Genomic DNA, 22,010 nt, shown 5'->3' on the forward strand with positions numbered 1-22,010 from the left:
TGAGTCTATCTAAGAGGCTTGTGCAAGTTTCCTGATGGGAGGGACTGGTGGTGGGTAGAGCTGGCTGTTGCTCTGGTGGGCAGAGCTCAGTAAAACTTTAATTCGTTTGACTGCTGATGGGTGGGGCTGGGTACCCTCCCTGTTGGTTGTTTGGCCTGAGGCAACCCAACACTGGAGCCTACCTGGGCTCTTTGGTGGGGCTAATGGCAGACTCTGGGAGGGCTCATGCCAAGGAGTACTTCCCAGAACTTCTGCTGCCAGTGTCCTTGTCCCCACGGTGAGCCACAGTCACCCCCACCTCTGCAGGAGACCTTCCAACACTAGCAGGTAGGTCTGGTTCAGTCTCCCCTGGGGTCACTGCTTCTTCCCCTGGGTCCCGATGCACACACTACTTTATGTGTGCCCTCCAGGAGTGGAGTCTCTGTTTCCCCCAGTCCTGTCGAAGTCCTGCAATGAAATCCCACTAGCCTTCAAAGTCTGATTGTCTAGGAATTCCTCCTCCCCTTGCCGGACCCCCAGGTTGGGAAGCCTGACGTGGGGCTCAGAACTTTCACTCCAGTGGGTGGACTTCTGTGGTATAAGTGTTCTCCAGTCTGTGAGTACCCACCCAGCAGTTATGGGATTTGATTTTACTGTGATTGCGCCCCTCCTACCATCTCATTGTGGCTTCTCCTTTGTCTTTGGATGTGGGGTATCTTTTTTGGTGAGTTCCAGTGTCTTCCTGTCAATGATTGTAGAGCAGCTAGTTGTGATTCTGGTGTTCTCGCAAGAGGGAGTGAGAGCACGTCCTTCTACTCTGCCATCTTGGTTCCAATCCTCACCCCAGTTAATTATTTTTAGGATTAAACATTATCCTCCTTTTTTGAACACATCCAGGAACTGAAGTAGCACAAGGTTAGGTGACCTATACCAAGTTCCCAGTGAGTCATCAGTGAAACTGGTACATGGAATTCAAAACTCTTGTCACCAACTTTTATGTTCCAACTGTTGGATAACGTCCAGTCTTAAGGGTTTCTTTTTTTTTTTTTTTAATTTATTTATTTATTTATTTATTTTTGGCTGTGTTGGGTCTTCGTTTCTGTGCATGGGCTTTCTCTAGTTGCGGCGAGCGGGGGCCACTCTTCATCACGGTGCGCGGGCCTCTCACTGTCACAGCCTCTCTTGTTGCAGAGCACAAGCTCCAGACACGCAGGCTCAGTAGTTGTGGCTCATGGGCCTAGTTGCTCCGCGGCATGTGGGATCTTCCCAGACCAGGGCTCGAACCCGTGTCCCCTGCATTGGCAGGCAGATTCTCAACCACTGCGCCACCAGGGAAGCCCAAGGGTTTCTTTTTGTTGTTGTTGTTGTTTTGACAAAGAGAAATTTAAAATCAAAAAGGGGAGGGAAATGGAAGATTGGAGAAACCAGTGTATTCTCACAGGTAAATGGAGGCTCTCCCACTTCTTTTCCCCCTGTTCTATCAGCCATCTGTTGCCTAGTCACTCATAATTCAAATCCTTTTCACTTTTACAGAAATCACTCACTGCTGACACAAATCTCCAGGCTTGTTCAGGAATAAGACCTGATTGTTTTGTAGATAATTCTATATTTTTTCATCATATATTTCAAGAGGCCTAGGGATGTAAGTAAATTGACCTACTTGCAAATTACTGTAGGAAGGACAAAGAAGTTGCAAACCCATCCAAACGGTGTCAAGTATAAATTAGCTCAGAATAGTCTTGAAGAAAATAAACTACCAAGGTCAAAGTGTGCTACCGTTTAAAACTAACATACAATTCACTCAATTATCCCTTTGGTGTTATTTGTGTGTGTGGAGAGATGTGTCATTACTAAAGCGTCCTCATTTATGATTGTCATCAATTTCAATGCATCATGTTGTACCCAGCAGAATTAAAATTCAGAGGCCAGTCCTGTAATTGAACCGTGGACATGGATGCAAAAGTGGTCAGAAGCTAATACTTCAGGGAACCCAAACCTTTTGGTCAGTCTAGAGAAGTCCTGTTAGGAGCAATTAAATTCAGAAATGTAGCTTTTCTATCAAAAACATCCTAGTCTTTCTTCCCAATGCCCTTGACAGTTCATCTACATTCACATGCCTATTCTTTTTTTTTTTTTTTTAATTTATTTATTTTTGGCTGCATTGGGTCTTCCTTGCTGCATGCGGGCTTTTCTCTGGTTGTGGTGAGTAGGGGCTACTCTTCGTTGCAGTGCACAGGCTTCTCATTGCGGTGGCTTCTCTTGTTGTGGAGCACGGGCTCTAGGCACGTGGGCTTCAGTAGTTGCAGCACGCGGGCTCAGTAGTTGTGACTCACGGGGTCTAGAGCACAGGCTCAGTAGTTGTGGCACACAGCTTAGTTGCTCCGTGGCATGTGGGATCTTCCCGGACTAGGTATGGAACCCGTGTCCCCTGCATTGGCAGGTGGATTCTCAACCACTGCGCCACCAGGGAAGCCCCACATGCCTTTTTTTTTTTAATTAATTAATTTTTTATTTTTTTTGTGGCTGCGTTGGGTCTTCATTGCTGCCCATGGGCTTTCTCTGGTTGTGGCGAGTGGGGGCTACTCTTCATTGTGGTGCATGGGCTTCTCATTGCGGTGGCTTCTCTTGTTGCGGAGCACAGGCTCTAAGCACGTGGGCTTCAGTAGTTGTAGCACACAGGGTTAGTTGCTCCGCGCCCACATGCCTATTCTAATCAAGTGCTTACAAGCAGGAAAAAGTATCCATAGGATAACTATATTGATGGTGTCGTTGGATATATCATGTTCCCTAGCTAAAATGGCTTACTATTTATAATTTTAAAATGTAACTAGAATAACTTGTGGCTTTATAATGGGCTACAAATTGATGATCTCATCTTATTTTAACCCATACTACTCCAAGAGACATTATCATTATCACTATGTTACACAAAGGAAATGGGCATAGACATGCCAAGAGACTATCCCCAAGAGGTTCCAGTTTTATACTGAGACACACTTTGATTACCAAAATCTTTTCTTTAATAAAGCATTTTTGTAGCACGATGTATGGCATTTTCTTTTTCTTTTGATATATTTTGGGTATAATTGTGATTGTCCTTATTGTATAGAAAGGAACTATTTTGAAGCAGAGAGAGTGCAAGGAACTGGCCAAACTCAAACAGGTTTATGGATGGGTCAAAACTCCTAAACTCTAGCACTGTAATTTGCCTTTTTTTAACCTTATGGGAAGAAATTAGAAGTGTGGTATTAAAAGACGTACAATTGGGGCTTCCCTGGTGGTGCAGTGGTTAAGAATCCACCTGCCAATGCAGGGGACACGGGTTCGAGCCCTGGTCCGGGAAGATCCCACATGCTGCTGAGCAACTAAGCCCGTGCACCACAACTACTGAACCTGCGCTCTAGAGCCTGTGAGCCACAACTACTGAGCCCGCGTGCCACAACTACTGAAGCCGGCGTGCCCTAGAGCCCATGCTCCACAACAAGAGAAGCCACCGCAATGAGAAGCCCGTGTGCCACAACGAAGAGTAGCCCCCGCTCACCGCAACCAGAGAAAAGCCCGAGTGCAGCAACAAAGACCCAATGCAGCCAAAAATATAATAAATAAAATTTTTTAAAAAGATGTACAATTGACTTTGAAAAAGAGGCTCCTTCCTACTCTAATTGGTGTTTGTAAATGAACTAAACATTCTAAAACTATCACTTGAACCACTGTAGCATGTGTCATAAATGGATTAATGCACCTTTGCTCATAACTAATATTTAATCCAGTATTCCTCACCTATGAAGATGAGTCATATCAAAACTAGTTGGTGTCTTAGTCTGTTCGGGCTGCTATCAAAATACCATAGACTGGGTGGCTTATAAACAACAAAAATTAATTTCCCACAGTTCTGGAGGCTGCAAGGCCAAGATCAGGGTGCCAGCATGGCTGAGTGCTGGTGAGAACCCTCTTCTGGGTTGGAGATTGCCAGCTTCTCACTGTGTTCTCACATGGCATGGCAAAAGGGGTGAGGGAGCTCTTCAGGGCCTCTTTTATAAGGACACTAATCCCATTCATGACAGCTTCACTCTCGTAACCAAATCATCTCTCAAAGACCCTTCAAATACTGTCACACTGGGAATTAGTTTTCAATGTACGAATTTTGGGTGGCAGGAGCAGGGAGGAGACACAAATATTCAGTCTACAGCACTTGGGTAGCATTTTCAAAGAACCGCTATAGAACAACTTAGGCAGCGACTGGAGGGGCAGGAGGAGGAAGGGGCACATATGGATTGGAAAAGCCTCCAAGGTGATTCTTGTACAACCCCCACCAAGTGAGAATCGCTGATTTAGTCCCTTAAACAGCAACATGATGGTAGTTACTTGATGAAAGTCAGATATAGAGAACAACACAGCAATACCCGTGAAGCATAAAAGACAATAAGGTTGGAGACGTAACATCCTAGATGTGTTTCAAACAGTAAAAGAAAACAGTATTAGGAGCCAGAAGATACTAATTCTCAGTTCTAGAACCTTCTCTCATGCGTTGTATAATATCACTAATCCTCTGCTTCCTAACTTATAAAACCAGAGATAGACAATTATCCTGGTACGACCCACCTACAAATTTAAGAGATCATTACCTCCTTTTCCTAATCAAGACTATTTTGAGTTCTTCTAATTGCAAACCAAGAAAACAGGGATAAGCCGAGACAGTTGAACAGAAAGGACTGATTGAATCAGTTTCCAGTACTATCTCTGTTTTCTTATCATAAGCCAGTCCTTTCACTTGTCTTCATTCGTTTATTCATCAAATGCACATTGAGCACCTACTATGTCCTCAGCACTCTGCTAATGGCTGGATATACTGCAGTGAAAGAAGTGGAGCATGGTCACAACCCCTACCTCCACAGAGCTTACAGACTAGTGAGGAAAAATAAAAGGTGACCCATTTTAAAATAGAGGAAGGACTGAGTGGTATGGATACCCCACAGCAGGGAGATTTCACCCTAATCTGAGGGTCAGAGACATCCACTCTGAGCAGTCACACCTAAACTGAGACCTGAAAGATCCATAGAGGCAGTTGGGGGGCAAACAGGAGCTCCTGGCAGAGGTATCAGCACTTGTGGGGGCCAGATGGCAAAGGCAGAATGTGGTGCACTCAAGAAACTGAAAAGGTAGTCTAAGTATAGAATGGACATGAGATAAGGTTGTTGAATTAGACAAAAGGCCAAAAGGTAGACACTTTAATAATCATACAGTAAAGACTCTGTATGCTTTAATTCCTATTAGAAATGTCAGACAACACTCATGGGAGTTTCTGTTCCTCCTGAAAACCCACTAAAACAATAATGAATGAATTTTTTTTAAAGTATTAAAGACTCTGTACACTTTAATTCCTATTAGAAATGTCAGACAACACTCATGGGAGTTTCTGTTCCTCCTGAAAACCCACTAAAACAATAATGAATGGATTTGTTTTAAAGTATAAGTCCCCAAGCACATAGATAATAAAAGAAGAAACAGCACCAACACAACTTTGGAAGCTGGAAAAATTATGGTTGAGTAGTAACACACCTGTCAGTCCCAAGAAAGCTGAATCCTAAGCCAGCAGTTGGCAAGACTGGGAGGCAACCTACTGAAAGTTTATAACTGACTGTCAAGACACCTAACCTTCTTTCTTCACTTCCTTCCCATACTTCTGACCAACAGATTGCCCTACAGTGAAACCCACAGTTGACAAGCCAACCATGTAAACTGAGCTTGCCCAAAGCTTTCTAGTGCCTCTCTTCTAGATATGGGCAGACAGTCAAGGATCTCTATAGACAGTTGATGGAATATTCTAATAAGAAAGACAGAGGCCAAAACAAACTAACATAGAAAAGCAACAAAGAAGAAATAAAGACTATGCAGGAGGAAAAAAATAACCTACTATTAATATCTTCAAAGATTCAAAAATAGTGAAATATTATAAGATATTGCAGTCATCGAACAAGAACCAGATGGTATTAGTGTTTTTAAAAGTAGCAGCCAGAGGGCAAAAATGAACTCTTGGATATTAAAAATATCACAGTATAAAAGAAAACTTCCAGTGAAGGTTTAAAATATAAAGTTGAGGAAATCTCCCAGGAAGTAAAACAAAAAGATAGAAAGAGTAGAAAAGATAAAAGATGAAAAAGGTACAGACTAGTCCAGGAAGTTCAATATCTGAATAAAGGGAGTTCTGGAAAGAAAGAACAGAGAAAATGGAGGGGGAAAACTATCAAAGAACCAATTCAAGAAAATTTCCTACAATGAAAGGACATGACTTTCCAAATTAAAAGAGTCTATTGAGCTCCCAAGACAATGGATGGAAATAAACCTACATTGAGACACATCATTATGAAATTGCAAACCCTGTGGACAAAGAGAATATTCTAGAAACTTTCAGGAAAGAAAAACAGGATTCTAAAAAGAATCAGGTATCAGAATGGCTTCAGACTTCTCAACAGCTGCACTGGATGCTAGAAAATAGTAGAAGGAAATGATTTCTAATGTAGGGTTCCCCAGCCAAATTATTAATTAAGTGGGAGGGCACAATATAGATTTTTTTCAGACGTGAAAGGTCAAAAGCACTGTTTGACAGGTCCATTTCTCAGGGAGCTATGAGAGAATTTATTTAACTAAAATAAGAAAAGAGAAAATGGAATCCAGGGAATGGGATTCTGATACATGAGAAAGTCAGGGTGATGGTGAAGGGAAAATCTAAGACCACAGCTCTGAAGGAAGCCTAAAGATCAACCAATCTGCTGGACTGGAGCAGGGCAGAGGCCCTGGAGAAATATCACCAAGAAAATGATATGGAGAGAATGACTGGCATTTAAAGAATGTTGAAGGAAGATTTCTTAAAACTGGGGGTGGGGCAATTTGGGAATGTATTGATGATAAGTATACATCAATACATAGATCAGTCTGCCCAGAGGTGAGCATGATCTCCCACTTAGGAATTTATTTGGATGTCCAGACATATGACACAATGCACCCACCCATGACTATAAATAAAGTATACTTAGTACTAATACTAAGCTAGGGGTTCCCAGCAGGGAAAGGGCTCATGCAGGAGTTTGATGAGAAAATGACAAAGGATGAGGGGTGGTTTGGGGCTTTCACTGTGGTTCAAAGGTGGAGCCAGCATGGTGGGGAATTAACCTAACATGGGCTAAAGTCTGCCCTATTTGAAATTCCCATCAGCTCTTAGAGGTAAAGGCCTACACAAGTCTTCTCATCTTGGCTGCCCAGATATGGGAAGATAGGGAAGAGGGATGGAGATTGAAAGCTTCCAATAGTCAAACATCGAAAATGGAGTTAAGCCTCTTTATTACAAAAATCAAGTTACAGGGGGGAAAAGTTATTAACTCAAAAAAAAAGTTGTAAAGGAAAAGTATTTGTAGCATAGTATTCTTTGGCTCAGATGTGAATAACATTTACAAAGTCATATCAGTGTAACTAATGAAGGCAACATAGTTAAGTCATGACCATGTTGAGAAGATGAGGAATAAAAAGTGTTCATGTATGTGGTGGGTATCATAGGGTTTAGTGAAAATAAGATAAATCTTCATCTTCTAGAGTGGAAGTCACTGAAGTTGTTTTAAAATAGCAATGTAAACATGTTCTTTAGAGATATGGAGATAATCCCAAAAGAATCAGGTAAAATAGTTGATAGCGGTTGCCCTAGGGGAAGCTGAAGCACAAGAAATAGTGAACAGTGCTGTAGGAGAGGGTATGTTGGAGGAATGCCGTTTTGTTTGTTTGTAACAAGCCTGCCAGTATAACTTCTCAAACATATATAATTAAATTGCCCCCCAGATTTGACTGTATCTTAAAGGCAATAGGGAGCTACCCATCACCTTGGAGCTCTAAGCAATGAGGCTCTGAGCATGATAGTGAGATCAGATTTGCATTTTATTAAGATTACTCTTGGGGCTTCCCTGGTGGCACAGTGGTTAAGAATCCGCCTGCCAATGCAGGGGACATAGGTTCGAGCCCTGGTCTGGGAAGATCCCACATGCCCATGCACCACAACTACTGAGCCTGCACTGAGCCCACGAGCCACAACTACTGAGCCTGTGTGCCACAACTACTGAAGCCCGTGCGCCTAGAGCCCGTGCTCCACAACAAGAGAAGCCACTGCAAAGAGAAGCCTGCGCACCACAACGAAGAGTAGCCCCTGCTCACCACAACCACAGAAAAGCCCACGTGCAGCAACGAAGACCCAACGCAGCCAAAAATAAAAAATAAAAAAAAGATTACTCTTGTTACTTTGTGGAGAAGAAGTAGAGGAAGGAAAGAATGGGCACAGTGGTGTCTATAAGGAAGCTTAGCTAGTCTAGCCTGGAATCTAGACAGGAAGCTGGCCTGGACTCAGGTATGGCGACAGGGGTAGGTAGAAGTACGCAGATTGCGACTGATTGGATTGTGGGATGGAAGAGGGAGGACTCAAGACTGATACATACTGCATTTTCTGGTTTGAACAATGGGTGAGTGGGGAGCCATTTATTAAAATAGGAAATCCAGAAGAGGAGCAGGTTTGGATGGAGTAGAATGATTTAAGTATTGGATATTCAATAGCTGAATGGCTATAAGGCCATTGCAGATACAGCCTGGAGCTCAGGAGAGGAAGCCAGGCTGGTGATGGAGATTTGGAATCAGCAGCATAGAAATGACAGTTGAAGTCCTGGGAGTGGGTGAGATTGTTCAGGGAGTGGGCGTAGAGTAACCAGCATCAAAGACAGAGACTGAACTAATATAAACAAGGGAAGGGGCAGAGCAGTCAGCAAAGGGGAGTAAAAGGGAGTAGGCAGAGCGGCAGTAGAAAGTTCCGTGTACTACAGAAGTCAGGGAGGAGAATGAATGTTCAACAGTATCCAAGGAGCCGAAAGGGAACACATACACTGGAGAGGCAAAGAGGAGGGACTGTTAGTAACCGTGACAAGAGCAGTGTCTGTGAAGCAGTGGGGCAGGTTGAAGAATACATGAGAGCCAAGGCACTCATTTTAATCACTGTTCAAAAGATAATAACAGGAAATTTTCTTGAGTGCTTTTTATGGGTGGGATACTGAATTAGGTGCTTTACCTACTTTATCTCATTTAATTCTCAAAACAACATCATCTCTACAAAATAGATGCTATTGTTGACAACCACATTTTTCAGATGAAGCACCTAAAGTTTAAAGAAGTTAAGCAGTTACTCAAGAGAATAGAGACAGTAAGCAGACAGGCTGGAATTTGATCTCAAAGAGTCTGACTCCAGATTGTACACTCTTAAACACTGCACCATACCCTCTAAATGATCTGCCAAAGAAAACATTATCACTCATCTATTCAACAAACCTGCTGTGTGCCAGGCACTATTCCAGGTGTTGGTGATCCAGCAGTGTACAAGACAACGCTCCTGCCCTCATAGATCTTACTTTCCAGTGGAGGAGATAGATAGTAAACAAATTAAAAAATGCATGTGTACTTTCAGTGTTTAGTGTAATGAATACCAAGAAATCACTCTGGAGAGTGGCTAGAGAGGAGAGCTATTTTAGGCCACAGGCCTTCCTGAGATGACATTTTGGCAAAAACCTAAATGAATTCAGGGACTGAGGCAGGAGAAGATGCATTCCAAGCTGAAGGAGGCGAAGTGCCACAATCCTGAGATGGGGGCGGGGACGGGGTGGGGCGCAGAATGAGTGAGGGGGAAATTGGTAGGCCAGATAGTTGGTAAGGAAGGTGGGGCTGCATCAGGCTCAGCCTCAGAGGTAAGAGTTTAGCTGTTGTTCTGGAAGTGATAAGAAGTCAGGAGGATTTTGAGCAGGATAACGACAAACTCTGACTCACATTATATTGATATTAGCTTGCCATAAAGCCTGGACTTTGGATTCTGTGACCATCACCGTTTGCATATTCTCTAGAATTGAGATGTTATGTGGCTACTGAGCCCTTGAAATGTGACCAGTCCAAACTGAGATGTGCTCTAAATGTTAAATGCACACCAGATTTCAAAGACTTAGTACCAACAAAAGAATGGTATAGATCTCATGGCCAATTTTTTACATTCATTATATGTTGATACGATAACATTTTAGATATATTGGGTTAAATATAATATTCAAACTAATTTCACCTATTTCTTTTTACTTTTTTAAAAAAGATGTAGCTACTAGAACATTTTTAATTACTATTTATGTGGCTCATGTTATATTTCTTTTGGATTGCACTGGTCTAGACAACTTCCCTTCTGCTTTCGGCTTCAGCATGTTATAAAGACAAATGACATAACTTGTGTAGGGCTCTTTGAGTTTTCTTAAGGAAACATATTACGTAACAACAAGACAAATTATTGAGAATGATAGTTGGCCAAAAAATGTACTGTTCTTTATAGGCCAAAGATAATGTTACTGACTTGATCGTGGTTTTGTGTTGTTTTTCCAACGGTGCTGATGAGTTTACACAAAGTCTTCTGTAATGTTTCTCTCCCCGCCCATTCCACCCCCTCCTTGTGCTCCCTTATGACCGAAACAGCATGTTTTTGAAATACCTGGCCCAGGTTAAGAATGCATTTCTCAGCCATGGAAATTTTTCCCCGTGCAAAGCATTCAGTCTTGTATAGGTTTGAACCTCAGCTTATTTAACATGATATTCTGATTATCTGATCTACTCAAGCAAGCAGATTCCAAATGTCAGTGAGTATATCTATAATCATAGTTATAGAACACTCTTGGCTCTTTTATATTTAGTTCTAACTATGGTCAATTAGAATGTACTATTTAGGGCTTCCCTGGTGGTGCAGTGGTTAAGAATCCGCCTGCTAATGCAGGGAACACGGGTTCGAGCCCCGGTCCGGGAAGATCCCACATGCCACGGAGCAACTAAGCCCGTGCACCACAACTACTTAGCCTGCATTCTAGAGCCCACGAGCCACAAGTACTGAGCCCACGTGTCACAACTACTGAAGCCCTCACACCTACAGCCCGTGCTCCGCAGCAACAGAAGCCACCACAATGAAGAGCAGTCCTTGCTCGCCGCAACTAGAGAAAGCCCATGCACAGCAACGAAGACCCAACACAGCCAAAAATTAATTAATTAATTAATTATTTTAAAAAGGGGAAGGACACCTAATTAAGTCATCAAGATGAGAGATTACTAAAAATAATCTTGATGATATATTATCATGTAATTTTTGGTATATAACTGAGAAGAATTCAAAGAACTGAGTCCCATTGCTATAACAAAACTCCATCAGGGACTTCCCTGGTGGTCCAGTGGTTAAGACTCCACGCTCCCAGTGCAGGGGGCCCAGATTCAATCCCTGGTCAGAGAACTAGATCCCACATGCATGCCGCAACTAAGAACCCCACATGCTGCAACTAAAGATCCCACATCCTGCAACTAAAAAACAAAAAGATCCTGCACGCAGCAACAAAGATCCTGCATGCCACAACTAAGACCCTGCAGAGCCAAATAAATAAATAAATATTAAAAAAAAAAAAACTCCATCATTCCTATTTACTTATTTAGGTGAAGAGCTTCCCAGCACCTCTATTTGCTAAATCATACATTCAACATTGACACTAAATCCTGTATATTTATCCCTGGATACATGGGGGAGAAAGGCTTTACTCATCTCGTTAAGAGCTGCAATTCCAATACAATTTTACATTTTATGTTTAATAATTATTCATCAGTATTTGCAATATATTTATGCTGTTTTGAGAAATTGTGCAGAATTTTCTAACACTTAGAACCTTATGATCACAGGAAATTTTAAATTATTTCCATATTTCTGTTGCATAGAAGTATGTTATTCATGAAATACTTTAAAGTATAAAATATATATTAGGAAATGGAATGGAAATACAATTTCAAGAAGAAAAATGAACAAAGAAGAACTTATTTATGTGTATTTTTAAAGTATTATGGGGCATCAAATTGCTATAATATTTAGATTCTACTGGATAGATTCAAATAGAGATGTGACAGTTTATTTTTAAATGTCGTTATTCATAATGTACAGGAATATATATATATATATATATATATATATATATATATATATATATATATATTTGTAACCTAACATGATAAAAATTTTAAGCATCAACTTAAAAATGTGGTGAGGAATGTATTACTTCTTAAAATATTTTAGGAGTACTTGAATGAACATGTCTGGAGACAATGAAAGGAGAAAATTATGTTAGACAAGAAAATGATGAAGGAAAGAACAGGCCAGCTGTTGAGACTGATTGCACAATGAAATATGATGACAAAGGACCTGTCTACTCACATTTGCTTTTGTGTCCTTTATCAAAGAGAAAGATCTATCGAGAATGATTGAATGGACATTGTTAAAGAGGAAGAGAAGTTCAAGATGGAAAGAGAAATTGTAACAGTGTACCCACCTCTTTGGCAGCCAGTGGAAGGTGGTGAGACTAGCAAGGATTTGAGTCCACCAGGACTGACTCAGAATTCTGACTCTGCCAGTATTAGTGATGTGACCATGGCATGATGCTTAATCCACCTCATCTGTATAATGGGCATAGAGCGATTTACCACATAGGGTTAAATTCCATAAATTTCAATGTAAAGTGCTTTGCATAGAGTCAAGCATAGCCATGCATAAAGAGTGGCTATTTTAATTATTATGTAGCTGTGGGCCTTGGAGCAACTTATCCTACTTAAGTCTCACTTTCCTCCTCCATAACACAGGAATAATAACATCAACCTCCGAGGATTACTATGAGGATTAAATTGATAATAAACCTGAGAGCACTTATAACACAAAGAAGGCATTCAATAAATATTAGTTCTTTCCGCACCCCTTCCTTCTAGCTTCCTATTGATTTAGACAATCCTATGGTACACCTGATGGGACGTGATGAAGAAGAGTCTAATTCCAAATACCTATTTCTAGAACAGTATCTTACTTTTATTGTGTCTACTAATAAAAAGACTAAAATTGAAATGATTCTCTTTTCTTGTTAAGCGACCAGGGTCTCATATTACAAATAACTCTATCCTTGTGGATATGACCTTTCTGTTTTACTAGCAAATCTCATTAATGACAAAATTATTTTCCTGAAGTTGTGGAAGATAAATATACTGCTGATCTATGACCATGTAATCAATCCTCTCACAAAGAGGACCGCCTCACAAAGAAAAAATTCTTTCCAAGTGTTTCCCTTTCTCTCATGAGTGAAAGGACAAAGCATTTATTAATCTAGGGGAATAAATACTGTTGATTAATGTGATTCACATATTTTGAATGGTACCAAGTATGTCCTCTCTTTGCAGCTTTGTGTACAAAACAAAGCCTGGTTTAAGATGAGCTAGGATGCCCGGGAGGGAGTTAGGGAACCAAGTTTCACTGAACAGGCAGGAAATATGTCTAAAGCCACTTCCTCCAGTTTAATCTGTGGGATAATGTCAATTTGGTTCTTTTCAGAAATAATCTGAAGAGTTGCTGTCCCTGTTGAAGAGAGGGATGTAATGACTCTGAATAGTAGTCCAAATGCATAGGAAGGCCCTATATCAGCCAGGATCCCAGCAAGAAACAGATGGCACACTCCAAAGGAGTGAAAGAAGTATCGTTGAAACCGGATAATGGCTATGTGGGCATCTATTATACTAGTTTCTCTATATATGTCTATGTTTGAAATTGTCTATAGTAAAATATATGAAAACGGAGGCGTGTAAAAGAGGGACTGATGAAAGTGATTTACAAAGGTGTGGGCAGATGTTAAAGGAAAACAAGGGAAGGCGATATCTCCCTCTTTCCCTTCCATACCCCTTCCCCCTCACCCGCACAGGACTGGCAAGAGTGTCAGGTGCTGCCAGCCGCAGGCTTGAAGGAGCAAGGGAGAGGGACCAGCTCTGGGCACCCAGGGAGACCTGTAGCTGTAGAAAAGGGCCACCATCAGGAATTGTGGCCTTGGGTGGAGGAACGCAGATACCGTTAACCAAGTACATAAATTTGTGAAGCTCAGTGCAAACTGAAAAATCAAGAAAAAAATGTAATTAAAGGTCCTGAAATATAAAACTTTAGCTTTTCTTCCACAGTCTTTCTTTCCCTCTCACTTGACTGGTCATGTTTTAAATTTTTTCTATTTAACACCATTTAAAATAAAGAAAAAAATTAAAAGTTTAAATTATCAGCACAAACTTTACCACTTACATTGTGCAATGTCAGTTTTAAATGCAATATAAGAGCATTTAACTTGTATGCAGAATCACCAAAATTATCCAATTCATATTTCAAAGTTCATACATAACATATGCATTTTTTTTCTTGCTGGAACAGTGGAAACACCCCTCAAAACTAACTCAACTATTCCATTTAACTTCTTTATACACACACATTGTACCAACACTGTCTGCCTTTGGCTTACTAATGAGTAAAGAGGGACTGAAAGGAAAAGGAACTGTGGATTGTCCTGTCTTCCCTTTCCTTCTGTGGCATCATTTTTAGTGTAAGTGGTTGGCTAATATAGGGAAGTAACATGAGTAAGAAAGGATATGAGGGACTTCCCTGGTGGCGCAGTGGTTAAGAATCCGCCTCCCAATGCAGGGGACACGGGTTTGAGCCCTGGTCCGGGAAGATCCCACATGCCACGGAGCAACTAAGCCCGTGCGCCACAACTACTGAGCCTGTGCTCTAGAGCCCGTGAGCCACAACTACTGAGCCCACGTGCTGCAACTACTGAAGCCCACGTGCCTAGAGCCCGTGCTCTGCAACAAGAGAAGCCATGGCAATGAGAAGCCCGCGCACCACAACGAAGAGTAGCCTCCGCTCGCTGCAACTAGAGAAAGCCCGCGCACAGTAACAAAGACCCAACGCAGCCAAAAATAAATAAATTAATAAATTAATTAAAAAAAAAAAAAAAAGAAAGGATATGATAGAGTTCCTTGGTTAGTTGGGCTTCTTAGCATGCCACAGCCTTTTGTTTGTTTGTTTTGGTTCAAGTGGAAGGAGAGGCATTTTGGGCTTAATCAGTCACAGAGGTTTACCTTGACCTTGCTCTGAGTCTCAGTGAACTCCCAAGTGTCATGGATGCACAGGAATGCTATGCCCGTAGAGCACTGGAAATGCTGTATGCAAACGGGGCAATCAGAAATGGCATACGTGTATCATGTGTATCTCCTCTTTAGTAATCAGACTTTACTAACGAAACACACATTCAAAGATAAAATTAAGAATTTCAAAATGGTGTCAGCAAAGCATTAGATCAAATGCAGGACCCCTCTGAGTATGGGGCCCTATTGACTGCAGAGGTCACACACCCATAAAAGCTGCCCTGCTGCCAGCCCATGGTCAGGCAAGGAAGCAGCCAGGAGAATTAGTGTTCTTTCCTTCAGTCCTCCCACCTCCTGCACCACTTACAATAGGTCTTCGTACATGTGAGATATAATAGGAAATATACATATATTGGTCTCTACCCCTAGTTCATGGTACAGGGCTCCTAAAACACTTGTAATTTCCTAAGTGATAAGAGCATAGGAGCATCTTTTGTTCTAAAATTTGGTCTTTGACCCCAGTTCCTGACACCGATCTCCTAAATCCTTTGGAATTTCCTGGGTGATAGCAATGTCCTTTGTTCTAAGAAGGTGACTCTTTTTTTTTTTTTAAACAACTCTGAATTTTTTTTTAAATAAATTTATTTATTTATTTTTGGCTGCATCACGTCTTCGTTGCTGCGCGCGGGCCTTTCTCTAGTTGCGGCGAGTGGGGGCTACTCTTCGTTGCAGTGCATGGGCTTCTCATTGTGGTGGCTTCTCTTGTTGCGGAGCATGGGCTCTAGGTGCACGGGCTTCAGCAGCTGTGGCACACAGGCTCAGTAGTTGTGGCTCGCGGGCTCTAGAGCACAGGCTCAGTAGTTGTGGTGCACAGGCTTAGTTGCTCTGCGGCATGTGGGATCTTGCCGGACCAGGGCTTGAACCCGTGTCTCCAGCGTTGGCAGGAGGACTCTTAACCACTGCACCACCAGGGAAGCCCCTAATAAGGTGACTCTTCGTGGGCTCTTGGATGGGGCCTGGCCACCAGAAAGACCAAGCCATGATTAGAAGCTTGGAATTTTCAGCTCACCTCCCATTCTCTAGAGAGGGGAGAAGGGCTGGAAATGGAATTAATGGTCCATCATGCCTACTTGATGGAGCCTCCATAAAAATCCCAAAATATGAGGTTCTAGAGAGCTTCTATTCTAAGTTGTTGAATACGTGGAGGTGCTGGGAGAGTGGAGCATTGGGAGAGGGCATGGAAGCTCCGTTCCCCTTCCCACATGCTTTGCCCTTCATATCTCTTCCATCTGGATGTTCATCTGTATCTTTTATCATACCCTTTAACAAACTGGTAAACATAAGTGTTTCCCTGAGTTCTGTGAGCTATTCGAGCAAATAATCGAATCTAAGGAGGTCACGGGAATCTGATTTGTAGCCAAGTTGAACACAATTTGTGGGTAACCTGGGGACCTACTACTTGCGATTGGCATCTAAAGTGGTGGGGAGGGGGGCAGTCTTGTAGGACTGAGTCCTTATCCTGTGGCATCTGATGCCACCTCCAGGTAGTGTCAGAATTGAGTTACACTGTAGGACACCTAGCTGGTGTCTCAGTTGCTTGGTGTGGGAAAAAACCCACACGCCTGGTGTCAGAAGCGTTGTGAGTGTGGCAGTAGTGTGAGAGCAAAACAGATATGCAGGAGAAGTGTAGGTTTTTCCTACACAGTACACAATTAGCGCTTGGTAAAAGTGAGAAATTATTATCATGCAATGACTCAAAATATAGCACTTATACACATTTGGGCAATATTAAAGTTGCAATATTTCTGCAATAGATGAAGACTATGATCCATTCGTTTTTACTATGTATAATTTTACAAAAACTATGATTATGAATGGGTGGATTTTTCCATGTTTAATCTCTAGCCAAAGATAAGTATTGTGAAGTTTTCATTAACAAAACACAGTCACTTCTGAACTTTTCTCACCAAAAAGCAGAGGTACACCTTACCTTTTTATACCTTGCAGATAAATTGTCCTACTCCACCATCCCCAAACACTGAGGAAAGATTTTTTTTCTCTTTAACCTTGGTCAATTTATACACTAACATAAGGAGATTAGATGGAATACCAGATCCCACTGAGCAAATAGCTAGGTGGGGCTCTTTTCTCTTTAAAGGAAACTTTAGATTAGAATCAAGTTTGAATAAAATAAACAGTTTAGAAAATGTTAGAGAGGTTTGGTCATCAGTCTTTCTTACTTCTAGAGGTCAAGTTGAAATAAAATAGTAAGAGTCAGACTTTCTGGATTCCTGTGCATATCCAAGCAAGCTCATCACTCAACCTCACTAATTTCCATGTCCTCATCCACAGGAGAATCATGTGGAAAGTGCTGCCCAGCCCCACTCCTAAGGTTCTTGTGAAGATTTTAAAAGATTTTTTTGTTCGTTAAAAAATACCTGAAAAACAAAAGCACTCTACAAATGCAAAAAGAAAATTTATTCAAATAACTTTCTTCTTACCTAATTTCTTTTTTGCACATCATCCAACAGCAGGTAGACTGGCTTATCTGTCAGGAGCAACAGCCCTGAATTAATCCCATTCACGTCTTTGAAGTGTTCTTACCAGTATCTGTAAGAAAAAAATCATACTCGATTCACCAACTAGTGTTCTTTAATGTTCATTATAAATAAATGGTGTCTGGTCAATAACAGGTTCTCAAAAAAATTTGTTGAATGAATTCGGAAGTTCTATAATTTAAAACATTCAACATGATTTCACTCCCAAGGCTGTTAAAAGTCAAAACAATGGCTAAAACAACCTAGTTACTAGGGAGACCTAATTTTCATGTAGAGAGAGTTGAATAATAACAAGAACCAGAGCCTTGCAGTAAATGCTCTTCTTCTGGCAGACTTGATCACTGTGGTGACTGTCCAGCATGAATGTGTAATAGCAACACATTTATTTAGTATTTCTGTTTAAAAAAAGAGTGAACGGTAAAAGTAAAAATTTGAAGATGGTATTAAACTCTTAATTTTAACATATTACAGCATAACGTTGGCAAAAACAATGCATGTGGATTTCATAAACTCTGTGAATAAGCAGGACATTTGTAATGTGAACAGTGGAAGAAGAAGGGAGAAAAGGGTTAAAGGAGTCATTATAGATTCAAGATATTGGCAAATGCTGTCTATAATTCATAAAGAAGGCTGAGAAAGGAAAAAGGGATTCTTTGTGTTTTGTTTCTTTGGTTTTTTAACATCATATTAGCAGAGACTTTCTACCATCTGTCTTTCTTCAACATTTGTCTCAACATTTTGCTATTTGTTAGCATTTTTTCTTTCTTTAAACAGTTTTATTGAGATATCATTCTCACATACCACATAATTCACCCATTTAGAGTGTACAGTCCAATGGTTTTTAGTATATTCACAAGATTGTATAATTCCAGAACATTTTCATCACCCCTAAAGGATCCCCTACCTATTAGCAGTCACTCCCCATTTCCCCCCCTTCCCCCCAGGACGACCATTACTTTACTCTCTTACCTCTATAAATTTGCCTATTCTGGACATTTCACACAGATGGAATCATAAAATATGTGGTCTTTTGTGACTGGCTTCTTTCACTTACATAATGTTTTCAAGGTTCATTCTGTTGCAGGATGTATCTGTGTTTCATTTCTCTTTGTTGCTGAGTAATATTCCATGGTGTGGAAATACCACATTTTATTAATTCTTTCATCAAGCGATAGACATTTGGGTTGTTTTCATTTTAAGGCTGTTTTGAATAATACTGCTGTGAACCTTCGTGTGCAAGTTTTTGTGAGTATACATCTAAGAGTGGAATGGCTGGGTCATATAGCAGCACTGTGCCAACTTTTTAAACAAACTTTTAAAAATTTGAGATATAATTCACATACCACAAAATCCACCATTTTAAAATGTACACTTTACTGGGTTTTAGTGTATACACAAGGCTATGTAACCATCATCAACATCTAACTCTAGAAGAATTTCACCACCGCAAATAGAAACCCTGTACCCATTACCCTCGAATTAACCTTGGATCAGTAAGCCTAGATGCCTCTGCTCTTTCTTTTGCCTTGGGAAAATGATTTAAAACACATTGTCATTTTTATTAAAATCAAAATTTCAAGTGGGTATTTAAAAAATAAGCACATTGACTTTCTAAAATAATGGGTTTATTGAGATGTAATTCACATACCATAAAATTCACACGTTTAAAGTGTACAATTTAGTGGTTTATAGTACATTCACAAAGTTGTGCAATCATTACCACTGTCTAATTCCAGAACATTTTCATCGTGCCAGAAAGAAACCCTTTACCCACTACCAGTCATTCCCCATTCTCCCCTTCCCCTAGCCTCTGGCAACCACTAATTTACTCTCTGTCTCTGTAGATTTTCCTATTCTGGACTATGTTTAACTTTCTGAAGTGTAAAAAAGAATTCTTATACCATTGTCCATTAACCACTTCTTTGAAGCTTAAATCATTTGGCTACACACACGTGCATTCACACATACACACGCACACACACCTATTGTTTTTGTCACTACTGACATTTTCACATCTCCATGCCACTTCCTTGTACTCACAGGTGAGCTCAGCACCTGTTAAAATACCAAAGTGGGGAAAATACAAGCAGCATATGGCAAATTATTGGTATCCTCAATAGAGAGATTTACTCATCTCTCCAGTGATCATATAATTACAAACTAAAACAAGATAATTTTTCTTTTTTAATAAATTTATTTATTTATTTTTGGCTGCATTGGGTCTTCATTGCTGCCCGCAGGCTTTCTCTAGTCGCGGTGAGTGGGGGCTACTCTTTGTTGCGGTGCACAGGCTCCTCATTGTGGTGGCTTCTCTTGTTGCGGAGCATGGGCTCTAGGCGCACGGGCTTCAGTAGTTGTGGCACACGGCTCAGTAGTTGTGGCTCACGGGCTTAGTTGCTCCGTGGCATGTGGGATCTTCCGGGACCAGGGCTCGAACCCATGTCTCCTGCGTTGGCAGGTGGATTCTTAACCACTGCACCATCAGGGAAGTCCAAAACAAGATAATTTTTAAATTAAAAATACCTCTTCCAAAAGAGAATCTAAACACTATAATACCCAGAATTGCTGAGGATGTAAGCAAAGAGGCACTCTCATACACTGTCAATTGGAATTTAAAGTTGTATAACACTTCTCAAGCCCAATTTGGCCACATGTGTCAAAAACCTTTAACATATGTGTCTTTTTGACCCAGAAATTCCACTTTAAGGAATTTATTATTAGGAAATTATCTTAGGAACCCTTAAAGATGTGTGTGTGTGTGTGTGTGTGTGTGTGTGTGTATAGGGTTGTTCATTATCTCATTGATATTTAAAATATCAGAAAACAGGAAAAAATTCTAAACATTTTTTAAGAGAAAGAGGTTAGTTACTTAGCTTACCAAAGAGCCATATGATCAATCACCAAGCTGCTGTTAAAAATTATATTGAGGACCAGTGATGAACAGTGGATTTTAAATAAAAACCACATCATCATTTACATTAGCACCCCCCAAAATGAAATACTTAGGTATAAATCTAACAAAATATGTATAAGAGCTATATGAGAAAAACTCCCAAACTCTAATGAATGAAATCAAATAAATGGAGAGGTATCCTGTGCTCCTGAATAGGAAGAGTCAGTATCATCAAGATGTCAGTTCTTCCCAACTTGATTTATAGATTCATTGCAATCCCAATCAAAATCCCAACAAGTTCATTTGTGGATATTGGCAAACAGATTCTAAAGTTTATATGCAGAGGGAAAAGATACAGAATAGCCAACACAGTATTGAAGAACAAAGTTGGAGGACTAATACTACAGATTTCAAAACTTACTACAATAAAGCTACAGTAATTAAGACTGTGTGAAATTGGCAAAAGAATAGACAAATAGATCAGCGGAACAGAATAGACAGTCCAGAAATAGACCCACATAAATATAGTCAACTGATCTTTGACAAAGAAGCAAAGGCAATACAATGGAGCAAAGACAGTCACTTCGACAAATGGTGCTGGAACAACTAGACATCCACACACAAAAAATGAATCAAGACACAGACTTTATGCCCTTTACAAAAATTAATTCAAAATGGATCATAGACCTAAACATAAAATGCAAAATTATAAACTCCTATAAGATAACATAGGAGAAAACCTAGGTGACTTTTTTGATACACAAAAGGCACAATCCATTAAAGAAATAATTAATACTGGATTTCCTTAAAAATAAAAACATTTGCTCTGTGAAAAATGATGTCAAGATAATGAGAAACAAGCCACGGACGAGAGAAAATACTTACGAAAGACACATCTGATAAAGAACTATTATACAAAATATACAAAGAATTCTTAAAATACAACAATAAGAAAACAAACAACCCAGTTAAAAAATAGGCCGAAGAATTTAACAGACACCTTGCCAGAGAAGATATACAGAGGGCAAATAAGCTACGAAAAGATGCTTCACATCATATGTCATTAGGGAAATGCAAATTAAAACAGCAACGAGATAGCACTATGCATCTATTTAGAGTGGCCAGAATGTGGAACACTTACAACACCAAATGCTGGCAAGAATGGGAAGCAACAGGAACACTCATTCATTGCTGGTGGGAATGCAAAATGGTACAGCCACCTTGGAAGACAGTTTGGTGGTTTCTTACAAGAGTAAACCTACTCCTACTATATCATCCATCAATCACGCTCCTTGGTGTTTATCCAAAGGAGTTGAAAGTAAATGTCCATACAAAAACCTGCACATGGATGTTTATAGCAGCTTTACTCATAATTGCCCAAACTTGGAAGCTACCAAGATGTCCTTCAGCATGTGAATGGATAAATAAACTGTGGTACATCCAGACAATGGAATAGTATTCTGCAATAAAAAGAAATGAGCTATCAAGCCACGAAAAGACATGGAGGAACCTTACATGTATATTACTAAGTTAAAGAAATTAACCATATAAGTTAACTATTTATA

General features: G+C 40.4%; 1 protein-coding gene across 1 annotated transcript in view; it reads right to left on the reverse strand.

The window, feature by feature from the left end:
- Positions 1–1,757: 1,757 nt before the first annotated feature.
- Positions 1,758–22,010, reverse strand: part of PTTG1IP2 (PTTG1IP family member 2) — an 85,994-nt gene continuing 65,741 nt past the window's right edge. The window contains exon 5 of the mRNA XM_082400427.1: positions 1,758–20,025. The gene's annotated coding sequence lies outside the window, so the exon portion shown is untranslated. The remainder of the gene's footprint in view (positions 20,026–22,010) is intronic.

This window comes from Balaenoptera borealis (genome assembly GCF_965194805.1).
Source record: "Balaenoptera borealis genome assembly, chromosome: 7".
In the NCBI taxonomy this organism is placed as follows: Eukaryota; Metazoa; Chordata; class Mammalia; order Artiodactyla; family Balaenopteridae; genus Balaenoptera; species Balaenoptera borealis.